Raw genomic sequence first — 19392 nt, forward strand, 5'->3', positions numbered from 1 at the left:
TCCTGACTGTTGTGGCGATGTGGTTATCGAAGGTGAGACCACTGTTCACCTGTGTCCCTAAGTCTCTTATCACACTTTCGGTATTTTTTTTTAATAGAAACTTTATTAGTTCAATACACATCTTCTCATCAAGGAGCCCCCTTTTCAAGCACTCATTTTTATTTATTTATTTACTTACTTTACATTTGTTTACTGGGGAGGTCCAACTGGACAAAGCTGTCCATTTTCAGCAGAGGCCCGGGGAGAAAAGCTCCAGAACAAATTTTTAAACTTTTTAAAATTTGGAAAAACAGATTTTTACCTTTATAAAACATTTTTTCTTTCATTCCCATATTCTTATAAAAGCCACACCATAGCACATCTTCTTTGAGCACACTCTAAGCACACCCCTCCTCGATTACCCTCTTCAGTACTCTACCCACACACCCCATAAAAATACACTCTCTTTTGCAAAGCCACATACTTTTACTTGTAAATATCTTGCTACCTGGAGATATTTAACCAAACCCAAGTCCAACAACCTTCAACCAAACTACCTGTTGCACTCAAAAATAATATAGAAATCACCATGACAACCTAACACCTAACTATATACCAGTATAAAAAACGTTAACAACAAAGTCACAGAGATACACAGTTGGATTAACACAATTACACAAGCTTACACTCCATTACACAAACCTGAATAAAAACCCATTTCAAAGTGGAAGAATTACTACCACCAAGATATAATATGATAAGAAATAACAAGCTGTAAGAGGGGTGGTGGTCCAGCCATTATCAGTTCTATTAACATCTAAGTGCTTCTAAATGCTATAATCATCACAGATTTTACAACCACTGAAATTCTCATAACCATCAATCACTTAAATAAACACCAGTCTGCCCCTACCTTAACATTATATAATCCCCCTAAAACTGCAACAAACAACATGATAACATTAAAAGACAGCCTAGCTTGGGTTACTATGACAATTAAACACATTGTTATAATACAGAGAGATATTAACGTAAACTTTAACTCATCTTTTTACAACCCATAAAAACTCACACTCCTATAAACTTACAGGGACTACAGCAACATGCATCTCAATCTACCAGATTAAACAAAACTACGAGAAAGCTAACTACATAATATCTCAAACTGTGGTATACTCCTCAATTCATTAAGTAACCACCACCATACACACAGACTCTGGATATAAAACAAAGCTGATTAAAAACACACTATATTTATATCCACTCAAAAATCATCTCCAATTTCCACTTCTTAATAACTTACTTGCTCCATGCAACTCGGCCCCACCTAATTTTCTTCCCCTAAATGAAGCAGTCCAATATTTCAATCAAACCTTTCTTAATATCTTAAATTCTGTAGCACCAATATGTCAAAGGAAAATAAAAGCTACACCTGCACCCTGGCTTACCTGAGACACAAAACACCTAATAGAACTCAGAAATAAAGATGGAAAGAGTGGATAAACAACCCTACCACACACGTCAAGAAAAAAATGTGATCTCTACAGTCTAGCAAAAATAAGATCCAAAAATATAAACTGAACTACTTTGTCAAAGTGTGGAAAAAAACCACTCACGGTACAATTCCCAAAACATTTTGGTTCTCTATAAACAAATAAATAGACAAGATAAACATTATCAGCTATACACTAATCTCTCTCTCTCTCTGTAATACACATTATAACATAGCATGTTCTTTTAATAATTACTTTACAGATGCAACCACGTCCTTAGAATACTGCACCACAAAATGGAAAATACCATTTCTTCACAGCATTAGTAAACCAAATCAAAAATTAAAGTTGAATGTTACATCATTAGTCCCTGACAATGTACCACCTGACTGCTTATGCATCAATGCAAAAACAATTGCTTACCCAGTATCTATCCTTACAAACAGGTCTATAAAAACACTGAATATCTAAATTTATTAAAGCCATCATATATTACACCCCTTCACAAAGGCATGCTCTTTAGGGTTATGCAGCTGCAGACGTACAGCAATTATACCACCACTTTCAAACATTCTAGAAAAATGCAACCACAAGCAGCTTCCTGGATTTTTAAACAAAATAATTTACTATCCCACACGCAACATGGTTTTAGAACTAATCACAACAATGAATCAGCATCTGCTCTCTTTTCCAGAGCAAGCATATAAACAGCTAAATTAAAGCCATTGCTGCAATATTCCCAGATCTCTCAAAAGCCTGTGATACAGCACCACACCACTTACTCTGTAGGCTTAGCAGAGGCTATTCTGTGGTTTAAACGTTATCTCAATTAAATAGTACAGCCTGTTGCATGAGAAGATGCTATACCTACCCATCAACATGTCACAACAACTGCCCCCACAGGGATCCATACTGAGCCTCCTATTATTTAATATAGTTATTAACAAGAACACATTAGCATCTTTGGCTACAACAGTGTAATATGCAGATGCCAAACCATACATGGCACCTCAAAAGATGACCGATATAAGGTCACACAACAAGCATTCAACAAGCTTGAACAAAGGCAGCTTAACTCTCACCCTCTTAAATGCCAAAAAAGTACTTCTATTTATACACAACTCTACAACAATATAAAAAACGTTATCTCCATAAATCACTCAGTCAGACAGGAATCTCAAGTAAGGCAAACATGTAGACTGTACTATCTGCAAAACTAATCCGGAAATGAATATGTTTTACAAATCCACAACATATCCTACTAACCACTTCTTCTACCATCCTACTACAGAACTCTCCCATTCTTACAAATCTCCAGAAGTCTCAAAGTAGTAAATTGGAACACTGTTACACAGCTAAGGTACCATACAGGTCTCACCACTGTTAGATATTATTGACTTGAACCAAAGAGCATAATAACACTAACCCTCTTAAAACTCATCCATATTATCCCAAATAAAACATGGAAATGGCCAGCTCATATAAATATGTTGGAAAATACAATCATGCAAGATTCTTATGACCAATACACTAAAACCATTTATACACCACCAAATCATAAACAGATATGGAGACTCACTCTATTCTGCCACTTGGGTATACATATGCAATACCATCGCCTTTGATGTCAGAAATGAAACAACTATTACAAAATCATTGCCAAGTTAAAACAATACCTAACAAAAAAACAACTTTACACAAGCATAACACAGGTAGATAGACTAGAGTTTGTAGTACCATCACACTAAATGCCTTACTAGACATAGTATTTTATATTAACACTCGATACCAATTAACCACAAACTTGCTAACACACTCTACGTTCTAATTTTTCTCATGAAGCAGGATAATTGCTGCTATAAAACAGTTCAGTGCCACATTTTCTTCCCTTTATTTCTCACCTTCCACTCATATAAGTACTTTCAGCATCTCTAATTAAAGCACGACAGATGATACAGAGCAAATTTTAATTTCTAAATGCGCTTTAAGCTATGAATTACTTTTGTTGCACTCCATACTAACTCTTTCTGAACTACACCATCTCTGCCTTGTATAACTCACAATATTTTATCAACAAATTTCTTGATGCTAATGTAATTGCTACAGTTGCCCATCACAACTCTACATCATAATGCCACTGTACTTAATTAACGTGTTGCATTCACTGCTAGGCTTTTATTGTACACTCACTTTTTTATATATTTTACTTTGTGTATTTACTCATGTTTCATCTTCCCAATTTAAAGAGTAATTAATTCTTGTACTGTATCTTGTTAATTCAATTTTTGAAATTCTTACTTTGTGGATCTTAATGTTAGGTACACGTGGAGCTTTTCTCCCCTAGACTCCACTGAAAATAAGTTATGCTTAGCTCATATGGACTATCCTAGTGAACAAATGTCAATAAATAAATAAAAATCTATACATTTATATATTTCTCTGTATGTATCTAAATACATACACACATATTATAAATACGTTATATAAGCAAGTACATACATCTATACATAAATATACACACACACACACACACACACACACACACACATATCTATGTACGCCTATATATCTGTTTTTATTTATTTTACCTTTCTGTTAATGAATACAAAGGAGAGAAAATTTACTTTGTCTCATGCATCTTAAACAAATGTGAACAACTTCAAAATAAACAATGAAAAGTGGAGTAGCACAAGTCAAGTGCCAAAGTTTCACAGCATGAAGTTAACTAAAAGTAGTGCTACTTATAAATTCCTTATATTTTTCTGTGCACAAAAAAGAAATTCCAACAAATCTAATTTTTACATATTTTACACAAACAAATGTGGCTAACAGACAGTATTAGGCATACCGATTTCAGAGTCAGAAGAGAAAAGGAGGCCAAGACTAGAAATGGAGTGTCACCCCACATATAATGGCAAGGGAAGCAGGAAGTCCATTACTTGAAAGTACCCCTGAGGAGCTTCAGTTTGTATTTTGGTTGAACTTTCCAAGCAAAAACTAAGGTTAGTTAACAAAATAAGAAAGTGTTTTCCTTACTCCAAGTAAAAGAAAGAACACCCCTCCCCCAACGTCATCTTGTTACAGCTGCCTCTAGAATTACCTTTCAAACAAACACATGAGATCTGAGAACAGCAATGAAAAGTCATGATACAGGCAAAACAAAAGCAAAACAATAACTTGCCCTGGAATCTAACTTTCAAGAACAACAGCAGAAAAGAACAGAGGTGGTCACTCATTTAACTTCAAAGAACAGACTAACAGAAAAGTACATCCTATAATGCCTTAATAACTGCTTCAAAACTATAACAAAGAAAAACACTGGAGGGGGTCTAAAGACAAATGTTGCAAGAAACTGAAGACACTTCTGGATGGGCACTAAAATTATACAGAATACACAGTTTAAAGTTTACTTATGCCAACAGGGAAGCTGCATTTCAAATAAAAAGATGTGTCAGATTTGTCTGAGATAAATGACAAAGTAAGTAAACAAGGAGATATTCTTACTACTCCAGAAATAAAAGCATGCAATGACATAGCAGAATGTTTACAATTGTAAGGAAATTAATTACAACACAGTAAGTATTTTTTGGAAGTCGTCATTTGGAATGCTAATTCACATAACATATTTAAAGTTCATGAAGCACAAATTGTAATAAACAAGTGGTAAACAGCTTTTGGTCCTTGTACAAGTAATGTCAGACGGAAAATGAGTCCGCCGCTTCATGGCAGCATATGAAGCTGCCTTGGAGCTCAGACTGAGAAAAGCCGCCATTATTTTATTCATTATTTATTCACTAAGCAGCACTTTTGCTTTTAGCAAGTGTAAATAAAAAATAAAAATATTTTAAAATAAAGCATGTGTGTGTGTGTGTGTGTGTGTGTGTGTGTGTGTGTGTATGCCAGAACGACAGAGTGAGTGAGTGAAGTGCGAAAGCGATCCAACGATTCCCCTGGTAGCATGTGTATGAGACAGTGAAAAGAAAATGATCTCTGCCAGAGCTTAGAGAATGGGATCTCTGTAAAATTAGAAGTTATGTACTCACCATAACGTTCCATCTGAGTAGGTGACTTCATTCGGATGCAACCTGTGGGTATCGGATCCGATCTCGGATCCGAGCCGGCAATTCAAAAGCTTAGGCTCCGAGCTCCTAGCTCCTCCCTCTTACCCATAACCCCTTGCCAAGCCCTGACTGACCTCAGATTGAGTTTGCCTCAAAATACTGACCACAGTATACTAAAACAGCATAAATACTCGCTCTATAAAGGTCAGGGGGATGGAGGGATGGTTGCATCGAATGAAGTCACGTACACAGATGGAACGTTATGGTGAGAACATAGCTTCTAAATCTGAAGTAGGCAGACTTCATTCGCCTGCAACCTGTGGGACAGAGTCCCTAGCTACCTGAATCTTGGGCGGTCATGGAAGGATGTTCCGAGCACCGCTGAGTCAAAGGGTGCTCTTACTCTAGAAACAAAATCCACCATGTAATGAGAAATAAAAGAATGAGGGGAGGCCCAAGTAGCTGCAGCAGATATCATCCAACGAAACACGGGACTTAAAGGCGGCTGACGAGAAACTGCCCTAGTAGAATGAGCCGTAACCCTCTGAGAAGCAGGTCTGCCTGAAGTGTCATATGCCTGCAGAATGCAATTAGCAATCCATTTAGATAGAGTGACTTTAGATACTGCTTTACCCAGAGCAAATTTAGCAAAGGAGACGAACAGCTGATCTGATTTCCTGTGGCCAGCTGTCCTGTTAATATAAAACGTAATTGTCTATGAACATCCAATGAATGCAATTTGTATTCTCCTTTGTTTGAATACTTGGGAAAAATACAGGCAAATTGATTGACTGGTTAATATTGGATTCAGAAGAGACCTTCGGAAGAAAAGATGGATTGGTCCTGAGGCACACCCTATCAGGGAAAAAAGAAAGATAAGGCGGTTTGACACATAGAGCCTGAAGCTCAGACACCCTTCTGGCTGAAGTGATAGCTACCAGAAAGGCAGTCTTCCAGGAAAGGTATTTTAAATCAGCAGAAGCTGCAGGCTCGAAGGGAGGAGCAGTAAGGGCCTGCAGGACTAAAGACAAGTCCCAAGGCGGTACAACCTCCTTGACTGGAGGCCTTAACAAAAAAACCCCTTTGAGAAAAGTTTTGCATAATTTCGCTGTCATAAGGGGAGCTGTGTCATGACCAATGTGATAATGCGAGATAGCCGCCAATTGTACCTTAATCGTGGAAGAACTAGCCCCTTGATGAAAGAGGTCTGTTAGAAAATCTAGCACCGCAGAGATAGGTGCTGAAAAAGGATCCACAGTTCTCTGTCCTGCCCATATAGAGAACCTCTTCCATTTACTCCGATAAACCTGTCTGGTGGAAGGTTTATGAGCAGCCACCAAAATGGCTTTGACCGGTGAAGAGATACCGAGTCCTAATTAAGGTTGGAATTGGAGCAGCCAAGCTGTCAACTTCAGGGTCCGCAGATTGGGAACTGGCATTCCCAGAGGGTGAGAAATGAGATCCGAAATTGGATCCAGAATCCATGGTGGATTGATTTTGTGAGACCATACGAAGGGGAACCAAGGTTGTCGAGGCCAGAATGGGGCAATGAGAATCATTCTGCTCCCCAAACTGTTGGCTTTCTGCAGAAGCCTCTGCATCAGAGGAAGTGGAGGGTAGGCATAAAGGAGACCGGGAGGCCAAGCATGCACCAGAGCATCCTCGAACTCCCTGGTGGGGAAAGCAGAGCTGAAGAAATTGTCGCATTTGGCGTTTGAGGGAGAAGCAAAAGATCGCAACAGGGTTGCCCCAAACGGCAAAAATCTTCTTCGCTACTTGAAGATTGAGGGACCACTCGTGTGGAGAAAGGATGGTGCGACTGAGCTTGTCCGCAAGGATGTTGGACTTTCCCGGAATGTGCGTTGCTATCAGAAAGCGTTTGGTGGAAATTGCCCATTCCCAGACTCTCATGGCCTCTCGACAAAGGGGTAAGACCTGGTTCCTCCCTGCTTGTTGATATACCAGACTACGGACATGTTGTCTGTCTGAATCGCAATAGTCCCTGTAGGAAGAACGTGGTGAAGTGCTTGCAACGCTAAGAGCACCGCCCTCATTTCCAGGACATTTATATGCAATGACGTCTCTGTGGGATTCCACGTGCCTTGGACAATCTTTCCCGCAGAATGCCCCCCCACCCGAGGCAAGAAGCGTCCGTGGTCACTGTGGCTCGGGGAAATGCAGCGCAAAAAGGTCTCCCTGCTAGGGGCTCCGGAGAAAGAAGCCACCACAGAAGGGAGTCCCTGCACGCTCTGCTGACCGCAATTGGAGCGTTTAGAGACGAACAAAGAGGAGACCACTGAACTTGAAGGGTCCATTGAAGAACCCGCATGCGTAAACGGGCATGAATTAGAAGCGGGATAGCTGCCGCCATAGAACCTAGGGCCCTCAGGACCGAAGCTGCAGTTGGAGATGGTTGCAGGATTGCTGTCACATGACACCTCAGGCTGGCGATACGGTCTGGGGTGAGGAAGGCTCGCATTGATCTGGTGTCTAGTCTTCCTCCTATGAAATCTATAATTTGAGTTGGATTCAGAAAAGATTTCTCCCAGTTGATCGTGATGCCCAGCCTTGGTGCTAGTTGAAGAAAGTAATCCCTGGCTGAGCACAGAAGATGCCTTGATGATGCCGTCAGGAGCCAGTCGTCCAGGTACGGAAAGACCTGTAATCCCTGGAGCCTCAGGTGGGCCGCTAACACCTTGGTAAACACCCTGGGGGCTGAGGTGAGACCAAAGGGGAGGACCCTGAACTGATAATGACTGGCTCCCAGCCGGAAGCGAAGAAACCTCCTGGATCGTCTGTCCATCCGAATGTGGTAGTACGCATCCTTGAGGTCTATGGAACACATCCAGTCGTTCTCCCTCAAGAAGGGGAGTATAGATTGCAGGGTGACCATCCGGAACTTTTGCTTGGTTACTGACAGGTTCAACTGGGAAAGGTCTAAGATTGGTCTTAAGTCCCCGTCTTCTTTGGCACCAAAAGAACCTGGAGTAAAACCCTAATCCGGCTTGATCTGGGGACGCTGCATGGCTCTTTTTCCTAGCAGCTGCTCGATTTCGATAGCTGCCGCCTCCCTTTGGTCGGGTGGAACATCTGGGAGGCTGCGAGATTTGGGAATCTTGAATAGGGGTATTGAATATCCTCTGGATATAAGTCAAGCACCCAACTGTCTGTTGCTATGGACTCCTAAGAAGGCAGGTGCATCGAAGCCGCCCCCACTGCCTCCAGAGACGGACAGCCGGGCAACCCTTCAGGGCTGCTGCGTGGGTCTCTCAGAGAAGGGTTCTCTGGACCCAAAATTGCCAGGAGCACCCCTGCCTCTGGCACGACGACCTCCTCGTCCTCCACTGCCACGGAAGGACTGGTTATCCGGAGCAGGTTGGGACTGCTGCGACTTCCGGAACCACATCTTCTTCTGTCCCTTTTGGTTCTTAGAGAAGGACCTCTGGGGAGCTGAGAAGCGGACTCCGACGGCAGACAGCGTCTTCCCGTCCTTTTCGCTCTGGACTAATGTCTCGCGAACAGTCTTGCCAAACAAGGCAGAACCATCGAAAGGGGCATTCGAAGGTCGCCTTGAAGGGCTCTGCAAAATCACAATGGCGGAGCCAGGCCTGTCGCCTCATGACAAGGCCTGCTCCGCTGGCTCTAGCAGCTCCCTCAGTAGCATGAGACAGCAGCCACATAGATGTATTGGATACTGACCTGAGAGTGGCCATTCGGGTGGAGTAAACCTGTTTATCCTCACTCGAGATGGACTCCGGGGGAGATGCAGCGTATTCTTTGATCAGATCCCGCTGCATCCTAATGACATGTGCCATGTAGTTCAGCGCTCTCAAGGAGAAGGTCGCTGAACTAAAAACTCGCTTCCCAATGCGATCCATCGAACGGGACTCCTTGCCCGGAGGATGGACGGAGGGACTCTCCTGGGCCAATTCCCTCTTCGTGGCTGCAGCCATCATCATGGCATCTACTGGGGGACCCTTACTCCAGTGGGTGCGGTCTGATGGAGGAGAAAGAATGCGGTCCGGGCGCTTAGGGATAGGCTCAATGGTGTCCGGATCCTTCCACGCCCTGATGGATATAAGATCCACCAGGGGGTCAGCAGGAGGGGACACCCAAGAGGTAGAAGGGCCCGCCTCGAATGCCTCCAAGAACACAGACTCGTCCGAAGAAGCCTTGGGGCAGACCACCCCTGATCCTTAACATCTCCATGATGTCTCCAAATGAGACGTCCTCAGGGGTGACCTAGGGAGCCTTCCCTTCATCCAAGTCCGTGTCTTCAGTGACGGACTCAGGGAGTCCATGTGCCTCCTCTTGCACTTACGCTTCGAGGTACTTCATCGGGGCTGTCCGAGGAGTACTCTTCAGCAGATGGATGTTCCAAGGGAACCACTTGGGACATCGAGGCGGGCTGTCCCTGGGACCGGCTGATGGGGCCTGGCCCAACTGCAATGGAGTGCGGGATGGAGCCGTGGCAGGGACCGGGGTCCGGATGTCCTCAACAGTGCCCTTTCCATAACGTTGAAAGCCGAGGGGAGCCAGCTTCTCTAAGCCCCGAGCCGACCCCACTCGGATCCGACGCACGGATCGGAGTCGGAGCCGAAACCGCCGGATCCGAGAGACCAGTGTGCTCCGACCTGGACGGAGCCAAGACACACCAGCTCCTCGGATCCGAGGCTCGGCCCTCGGCTCCGAGAGGTCGGGTCCGGCACCAAGCACTCAAGGGATGGGACGGATCCGAGGTGCGCCGACCTATCGGATCCGACCCACCCGGATCCAAATCTGCACGGCGCCGAAAGCTCGAACCCGTGGTATGGGTCGGAGAAGGAGCTAATGGGGCAAAAGGGGTCGAAGCCCCTCCCGGATGGGGGCTAGGAGCACTCCCATTTGCATTTGGGCCTGGATGAATTTCCTCATCATCCGTCCATATCAGCTTCGCTCATTGAAAAGGTCGATCTAGAGGAGGCCACCAAGCGGACCTAGAGAGCCGCCTCGGTGACCTCCTGGAAGGGCTAGCCTCCTCCTCCTCGGGTCCAGGAGAGAACCGAGGGGAGTGGAGCCGAGGAGGAGGAAGGCTAGAAGGCACAGGGGAGGCCCGCTTAGATGGAGGAGCCGAACTAGAAGCTTCGGCTCTCCTCTTGTGGTGCCTCTCCTTCTGTCTCTCCCTAGAAGAATCCTTCCCCTCCGGCAACTTTAAGGGAGGTTGAGTCCCAGCCGGAGGGGGAGAACTCACAGCAACAGGTTGCTGACTGGAAGGGGCAGAGGCCGAAGCAGTATCTGGGGGTAAAAGACCCGCCAGCACCAACTTCGACCTCCGTTCCCTTAAAGCCCGGGGGTTGAACCCTGCACAAATGGTACAACCAGAAGACAGGTGTTCAACCCCCAAGATGACCAAGACCGAGTGTGGCCATCTGCTGGGGACAGCTTATGGCCACACTCGGTACATTTCGAAAAAACAGCCTTAGGGGCTTCAGACATTACACCTAAGGCCTAATACACACACACACAAAACAAACTACGAAAACCCGAGAAAAATTAACTAAAGAGGGAGGAAAGCCTTAACCACACACAACACTAACTAGATTAATAACCAAAAAAGAGAATTTGAAAACTTTTCCTGTCAAAAAATCTACACTTATCTCAACCAACGCCAGGAGCTCTAGAATTCCGTTGCTTCTTGAAAAGCGGCAAACGAAATCTGGGGTCAGTCAGGGCTTGGCAAGGGGTTATGGGTAAGAGGGAGGAGCTAGGAGCTCGCAGCCTAAGCTTTTGAATTGCCGGCTCGGATCCGAGATCGGATCCGATACCCACAGGTTGCAGACGAATGAAGTCTGCCTACTTCAGATTTGTTGTTTTACTTACATATGTATTTTTTTTAAGTACTATTTTATTTTTTAATATATTTTGGATGTAAAATACTTCCTCCAACACCATTAACATATACTACTGCAAGTATGAAACATTAGGCATAGGAACTATTTTACATCAAAAATATATTAAAAAAATAAAATAGCACTTAATACACAAGTAAAACACAACAATTTTACACAGAGACCAAATATCAACCACTCTCCAAACAACAATGGAACTCCAAATGAAGAACAAGCGATGCAACCCAATATCGCTTTGGTAAGGCATATAAACCAGTACCTGGGGCATGAATTTCAATTTTGTACAATACAGCACATTAAGAAGGATACTCTGGGTACCGTCTTAGACGTGCACTTGGATATATGTGAAACGAAATGGCAACTGAGATTGGATGCAACAGTGTTTCCGGATATCAATGATAATATTAGTATAATTCCTATTTTAAAATTAAAGCACATTTTAGGATGAAAATTAAAGCACATTTTAGGATGACTGTATGTGGATGTTCAATTTATTACGTTTTTCATATACATAATCTTTATTCAATAATTTGTTTAACAATGATTAAGTTTTTAATAAACATTTTTAACAAAAACATTTTAAATAAATACATAACAACATATGCATAATTAAAGTATTCATATTTTTAAACATATAACAATAATTGTTTAGAGAAAAAAGTTTTCTTTGGTGTGTTATATTCATATTCATTTAATAGGGTGTATTTATTCAATAACACTGGATATTTGAACAAGTAATACCATTATATGTATTTGTTAGGGTTTACAGATTTACCATTAATCAATTAGCTAACTGTTTAATGGAATGTGTGAATTGGGATCGTTTTGTGAGAAATGTATATAAGGTGAAGTGTTTTAAACTTTGTTTGTTCTGAAGAAGTCTGTTCATTAAAGACGAAACCTAGGTAAACCATCGTCAGTGTTTTTGTGCCTGGTTTTATTGTGGTTCCTGATATTGGGTTGCATCACTTGTTCTTCATTTGGAGTTCCAGTTTTACACACAGCCTGTTCTCTAAGTGCAATAATGCCCTCCAGGGTGTGTATTAATAAGTAATTGAAATAAGAAGTTCACCCAGGGGATCACTTTAATGGCCTTGCTTGACAGGGGCACTGGGAACTAACTTTGGGCGGCATGATGCCAGGGAATCTTCTTGGGCTAGGCTTATATAGGCTCCAGAGTCATTAGCCTAGTGCACACCTATGAACCTATTAATGCCCTTCTGAGGGTGTAGAGGCCCTCCGTCTGCGCCATCAGGCCTCACAACACCCCTGGGCAGGCATTAATTACACATTAACAAACACCCTGTCAGGCATTATTGCTTGCATAATTAGTACTGCATATAAAATATTGCATGATAACTATACGAATCGTTCAGAGGTTAGAAAAGATTGAGAAGAGAGATTGGATAAGTAATTTGCAAGGAAACAATGGCAGGACATATGTTTGACAACCAAATATACTACAAAGACTAGAAGACTTATGATTTTTATTTGGAAGTATTTGCATAGGTATTTTTTATACCTCAAACAGTCAAGGAATTTTTCCTCAGATAGATGGCAAAGGTATGAGGTGGGATGTGAGAAGAAACAGGTAAAAGGGAACATATGTCTTACTGGGTATGCAAATGGGTGCAAGTAAAGAAATTAGTTTTTTGAGCTAGGATACACGATCTGAACTGCCTAGACACAGTAAGGTCTTGTTAAGTTAATTCCGGTGGCTGCCCAAAAAGCTATTACTGAAAAACGAAGACAGTGGGATCTTTATAAAAGGGCAAGAACAAATTACATAGAAAAATGGAAATTGTGGGAACAATACATACAGAACAATGTTTTGGAGGAGGAGTGAGGTTTAATGAAAGGCAGGATTCCTATGATCCTATGAACTGACCAATATATGCAATGTTAGACTGATGACAATAATTGTACAGAAGAATATATGTGATGCATAATGTTTGCAACTGTGAACACGTTAATATGTTTTTTTTTGTTTTATATAAATGTATGTTTGCTCATGTCATAAGTGACAAGGCAATAAAGGGGTTAAAAAAACAATGGGTATTATGAGATATGAGTAAATAAATCCACGGTGGTACAGCGTTAGCATTGTTGCCTCACAGCAAGAGGCTCTCCTGTTCAATTCTCGGCTGGAGTGCCTTCTGTGTGGAGTCTGCATGTCCTCCCAACGGTTGAGTGGCCTATGAAAGACATGCGTGAATGGACGTGCCTTCGCTGAAGGTTGGGCGTCGGGCTGGCAAGTCGGCACCATAAAAATCGACTGCCCACTCATTAGCGGACCGGAGTTCCGCTGTGGCGACCCCTAACCGGGAAAAGCCAAAAAGACAAACATTATGAGATATGAGTAAAGGGAAATCAAAACTGTATTAGCTCTAGAGGAGATGCCTTTGGAAATTTTGGAAATCCTATGCTGCTGGCTAACCCAAGACCTCTGGATAAATTGCTCAAAGCTACAGTGAGTTAGGCCTTCTACCCTTGCTCTGCTGTTTTCCAAAAACCTGTTGTGAGACTAAGTGCTTCTTTTCAACTGTTTTCTGCACTTCTGATTACCTAAAACAATATTTGCTGCATATTTGTTTAAACTGTGCAACTGTTTTTTGGGACCCTGTAGTACCTATCGGGCTTAGCAGGAGTCGGAGGTAAAGTATCAGGAGCAGTGCAAGCATCATTAAATGCATCATCAACAACAGATAGAACTGGAGGTATAGCTAAAAACCTATGCTGTGGCAAGTGTAGAAAGGTCCTAAGCCTTTTTCTAGAGTCTGAGAAATCTTGGCCCTGCCACTGAAATTGTTCCCTCATAGCATGCAAGGTTTCCCCAAAGGAAAATTCCTCAGGAGGAGAGGCTGAAGGGATGGACTCCTCAGCATCAGAGTCTTCGTAAGGAGAATAAGAAGCCTCAGGAGGGTCTGTATGTTCTGAGTCATCAGAGGAATCATCTGTGGCTACTGGCTCAGGGGGCTCTGCTCTAGGCCTCTTTTCTGGAGGAGGGAGAGAAGCCCTGTCTGGATGAGGCTGGGCTCCACGGATTAAAGAGATGAGATCCTCTGCCAAAGAAAGCATATGGGAGCTGGTGCTGGGCCTGTGAGAGGAGGGCTTGGCAGGCACAGGTTTTGATGCTTTGGCTGCTTTAGCCCTGGCAAAGGCCTTAATAGACATAGCTGGAGGAGGCCTAGCAGCTCCACGTGCAGGGGTAGAAATATCTAGGGGAATGGTGTCTGATAAATCCTGTGAAATCGCAACAGAAGGTTGGATTTCAGAAGCTGTTTCTACCAGGATAGAAGAGGCCTCGGTAGAAGGCAAGTTATCGGCTGAAGAAAGAACTGCTTGCTCGGTTTCGGCCGAAACCGAGACACTCGTGGTTTGCTTAACCGCGGTTTCGGTCCTTTTCTTTGCGTTTTTTTGGTTATTTGCGTAGTCGGAGGATCCAACGGCATAATGTAGGCAAAATTGGAGCCGAAAATCTGCTCAGCAAAGTCCGAGCGACGTCTAAGCGTCCGTCGGTTAAAAGAAGCACAGGCTAGACAAGCTGCTACGTCGTGGTCTGGGCCTAAACAATGTATGCAATAGGAGTGGAAATCTTTATGAGGTATTTGTTTCCCACAAGATAAACAGTTATTAACTTTCTCTGACATCGGCTGAGGCAAGAAAGAGTCCCCAACGGGGTACTTAGCTTTATAGAAGTCTTCGAAGTAGTATTCGGTAGTAGTAATCTCTGGATCTGACCGACCGGCACTTGCGAACAGCTTCTGCTTCGGGCGCCACGCAGCAAGAAAGACTGAGGAAAATGGCGTCGGCTGATGCCTTTATACCCGAAGAACTGCCGCAATGACGTCGGGTGAAGTGCGACACCAGCCGAAGCCAGACCCAGACTTTGGAATCCGGCCGACCGAAGGGCTGCCTGACGACAGGACAACCCATTTGTAAAGACTGCAGATGCATCCTTGAAGGACATCAATATTTGCTGCATATTTGTTTAAACTGTGCAACTGTTTTTTAGGTTCAGTGAATTCAGTCCTAACCTCTGTTCTGATCTTTGCCTCCTTTTTGTTTCTCTGTTTGTTCTGTTCATTTCACTCATTGCTGCACTTGAAAAACACCAGCATAGAGCTGAACCTAGTACTGTTTGTGACATTTGGAGCTTGTAGTACAATTAACCTTTTGTCAAGAGAGGCCTAGCTGTTTCTTTGTTGGAGGGGGGTTTCAGTTTGGTCAGTCCTGGCTAGAGTCACTGCTACAAGGCTATTTTTTGATTGGATAGTTTGGCTGGTTCCTTAAATGGCCAGTGTTTAAACCAGTTTGTGCTTGTTTGCTGAAAGCTGCAGTGAGTTAGGCCTTCTGCCTTTACTCTGCTGTTTTCCAAAAACCTGCCGTGAGACTACAGAACATAAGTGCTTATTTTCAACTGTTTTCTGCACTTATTAACTAAAACAATATTTGCTGCATATCTGTTTAAACTGTGAACTGTTTTTTAGGCTTAGGGAGTTAAATCCTTACCTCTGTTCTGAAATTGTATCCCCACCCACCTGCCTCACTGTTGCTGTGGTCTTAAAGCTTGGTGGCTTTTGAGTTGGCCATCTCTACTATAAATTTGATATTGGACACTCCTCCCTTTCCACTGCATCAGCTCATTCTACTGAGTACAGTGTCATCAGTTGTGAAGCCAACCCCTTTAGCTTCTTCTTAACCTTGAATTATCTTCTGTCTCCTCACTTTCTACCTAAAAGATTGTGCCTCTTCCTACTTCATTTTGCTGCTTGTGCTTAGTTGTTCACCTGCATTTCTTACTGCTTGTCGGTCGCCTGATTAAACTGATGACAGCATTCTATTGAACTTCTACTTTATTTGAGCTGTTTTTTTACTGTTGTGATTGTGAGCTAATTTATCACATTTGCACTGTTTTAAAGCAATTTACTGATTAACTGCATTTCATTACTGTTTAACTGTATTTTTCATAGTGTGAGTTCATTTTTTGTCTGCAAGTGGTTAATCTGTGCTTTTTTTGTTCAGTTTTACTTTGTTCTTAACCCTTACATTGAGTAGCATAGTCTGAATACAGGTTTGCTGTATCCAGAGCTGTTTGTTTTTGCCTTCTGTGTTTCTAGCAGCCATTGTGTGTTGGTAGAGGCCTATCTCCTCTGCTAGTGAGAGTAGCAGGACTGCCTGGACCTTGAGTGGCACAAGCTGATTGGTAAAGAAAGCAGGCACTAGCAGGATTGGCCAGATTTCTGTGTTACTAGAATCCTCTATTTTTTGTGGTTTGGGCTTGTTTGCATGTCATGCACCACAGCTGCACTGTTTTTAACCCTTTGTGAGGTAATCCAGCTACAAAACTTCCCTTAGTAGCACGTGTGTGATCACCTAGTAGTACTCCTCTTAGACCTTCCACCCTTTATGCTCTTAGCTCTTACTGTTGTGATTGTGAGTTATTATTTTAAAGCAATTTACTGATTATATTTCATTGCTATCTACTGTAATTCATTACTGTTTAACTGCATTTTGCTGCATTTCATTACTGTTTAAATGTATTTTTTCATACTGTGAGTTTTGTTCTTTTGTCTGAAAGTGGTTAATCTGTGCTCCTTTGTGAGATTTTTTACTGTGTTCTTAACCTTAAATTGAGTAGCATAGTCTAGATACAGCTTTGCTGCATCCAGAGCTTCAGCTGCATGGTGTTAACCTTTTCTGAGGCATTGCAGCTATAGATTTTCCCTTGGTAGCACTTGTGTGATCACCTAGTAGTACTACTCTTAGACCTCCCACCCTTTACCCTCTCAGCTCTCTATGGCTTCTCTCCCTCAGATTCTGACAAATACGGATGGACAGTTTCCTACGTTTTATCCTGCTGGTCTGGTTGATATGGGCATCCTGAGACAATGTAGCAACAGCCTCATGTATATGGACAATCCTCTACTACTACTACCACCTAGGAACAAAATTTGTGAGAGATGCAATTACATTTAGAACCTAGAATCTATGCTCTCTCCCTCACAAGCCAATATATCTGTTAGTCAGAAGGTTGCCAACACAAACACCACACCTCAAACACCACCCACACCTATGTAACACACCCCCACATATGTGGAGGTCCTCAACAAAAACATACCCAAACAAGAGAGACCTCCGAGGCAAAAACACATGTGAACGCCACTGCCCACCATACCACACATCACACATAGTTCACACACTTGTATCTCACAGCCACTAAGGCCTAAACATAAACCCAACATATTAGTCATAGGAAACTACATTGTGAGACACACTGATGTGCCCCTCACCAGGCTGGATAAGGAGAAAGTCATGGTTGTCTGTCAGTTGCCAGAATCTGCCATATCACCCATGCACTCAAGTCTCTCAACAACAGGTGCTGTTATGACTCTGTCATAGTCCATGTTGGCGTGAATGACTTGAGATGTACCTCTCTGGATTATATGAAGAAAGACATGATCAAGCTCGCTGAATATGTGTCCTAGGCAGGTATATTCCTAGCCTTAGGCAACATTCTACCATCACCTAGAATGATGCCTTAATACAAACAGAAAATGACTGACTTTTAACAATTGGCTTACTTTCTGGTGTCATTCCAAGGGGATCCATTACCTGACAGCCTGGAAGACATTTATTTATTTTTTATTATTTTACATTTGTTAACCAGGATAGTCCACTGGACACAGGTCCATTTTCAGTGGAAGCCCGGGAAGAAAAGCTCCACACATATAAATAACATATAACAAAAAAAACCCCACAAAGTTTACAAAGTATATTAGCTACAAAATGCAGTGAGTTTTAATTAAAAGTAGTATATTCATACACGGCAGTCACAATTAGTGAAAACAGAGAAATCTTATACTAATAGTTTCATTCAATGCTTTTTAACTAACTAGGCAATTGATGCTTCCGACGCTGTATTGTAAGCTCTTCTCCTAGCTTACTTTTTAATCCACTGTAGCCCCTACATATGCTTTATTCAGGATATATACCCAGTTTAATATGTTTTCTTCCATAATTTGGAATCCCTGAGATGGTTGAGAAATGATTTGGTGTGCTTACTACCTTGCTATTGAAATAAGCCCTTGGTTTTATACATCATAATATTTGGCTTTATATGACACATTACTGTCAAGAGCTGGGATACTTCTCTACTGTCCATATTCAGCTTGGGAATAGCCCAAACAATGTTTTAAACTATATGCATTTGATTTAGCTTTCAAGAACTTACTTAAAAGCCTTTTGTGTTGTATCCTAGACCTTACTAGTATTATGCGATTGTGTGGCAGTTCTTCAATGCATGCATGATGACATTCTAGTGCTATTGTTTTGTATTTTTTATTGTATTCTTCCTGCTTTTAACTGCCTATTTTGCTTAATTTCTCACCTTATCCACTTTCTCCCCTGCTCTACCTAGCACTCCAAACTCCCTGACCACTTGTTGGGTTGGAACCTGCCCTACCTGTTGACCAGGATTCCTTCTGTTCAGTAATACCTGGCGACCTCCAGTATTAAAGAATAGAGGATATCAGTTTCATTCACCCCATCAAGAAACTAAGAAAGTATGTCCACTGCTATGTAATCAGTTTAATTCTTGAAACTGTTAACATATTGAAATTCCCTACCCCTCCTGGACAGCCGGCAGCCATAGCTCTTTACTCCCTCTACTCCCCCAGCCCCTTGCGTGGTCTTTACTTTGCTCCAACTCCCTTTCTCACCCACCTCCAGATTGCTGCTTCTTTCCTTGTTCTGCTGTGGAATCTACCTGTTTTCCCACTAGATGGCTCCCTCTCACCTATAAATCTATCCCATTCCCTCTTATCTCCTGTACTAGGTGAACTCGTCCTCTTATTACTTACTTCTCCCAAGTTTCTACTTATTTATTTATAGCTTTTGTTACTGTATTGAATTCTACCTATATCCACTTTGAGCTTCCACTTTTCTTTATTATCCTGCTACTCTCCCAAC

The 19392-nt window shown here is 42.5% G+C and overlaps 1 protein-coding gene across 1 annotated transcript in view; it reads right to left on the reverse strand.

Moving 5' to 3' along the window:
* SELENON (selenoprotein N) overlaps positions 1-19392 on the reverse strand; it is an 805209-nt gene that overhangs the window by 756021 nt on the left and 29796 nt on the right. The gene's annotated exons all lie outside the window — the stretch shown is intronic.

The sequence above is a fragment of the Protopterus annectens genome, chromosome 1.part2 (genome assembly GCF_019279795.1).
Source record: "Protopterus annectens isolate FY-2018-M chromosome 1.part2, PAN1.0, whole genome shotgun sequence".
In the NCBI taxonomy this organism is placed as follows: Eukaryota; Metazoa; Chordata; order Ceratodontiformes; family Protopteridae; genus Protopterus; species Protopterus annectens.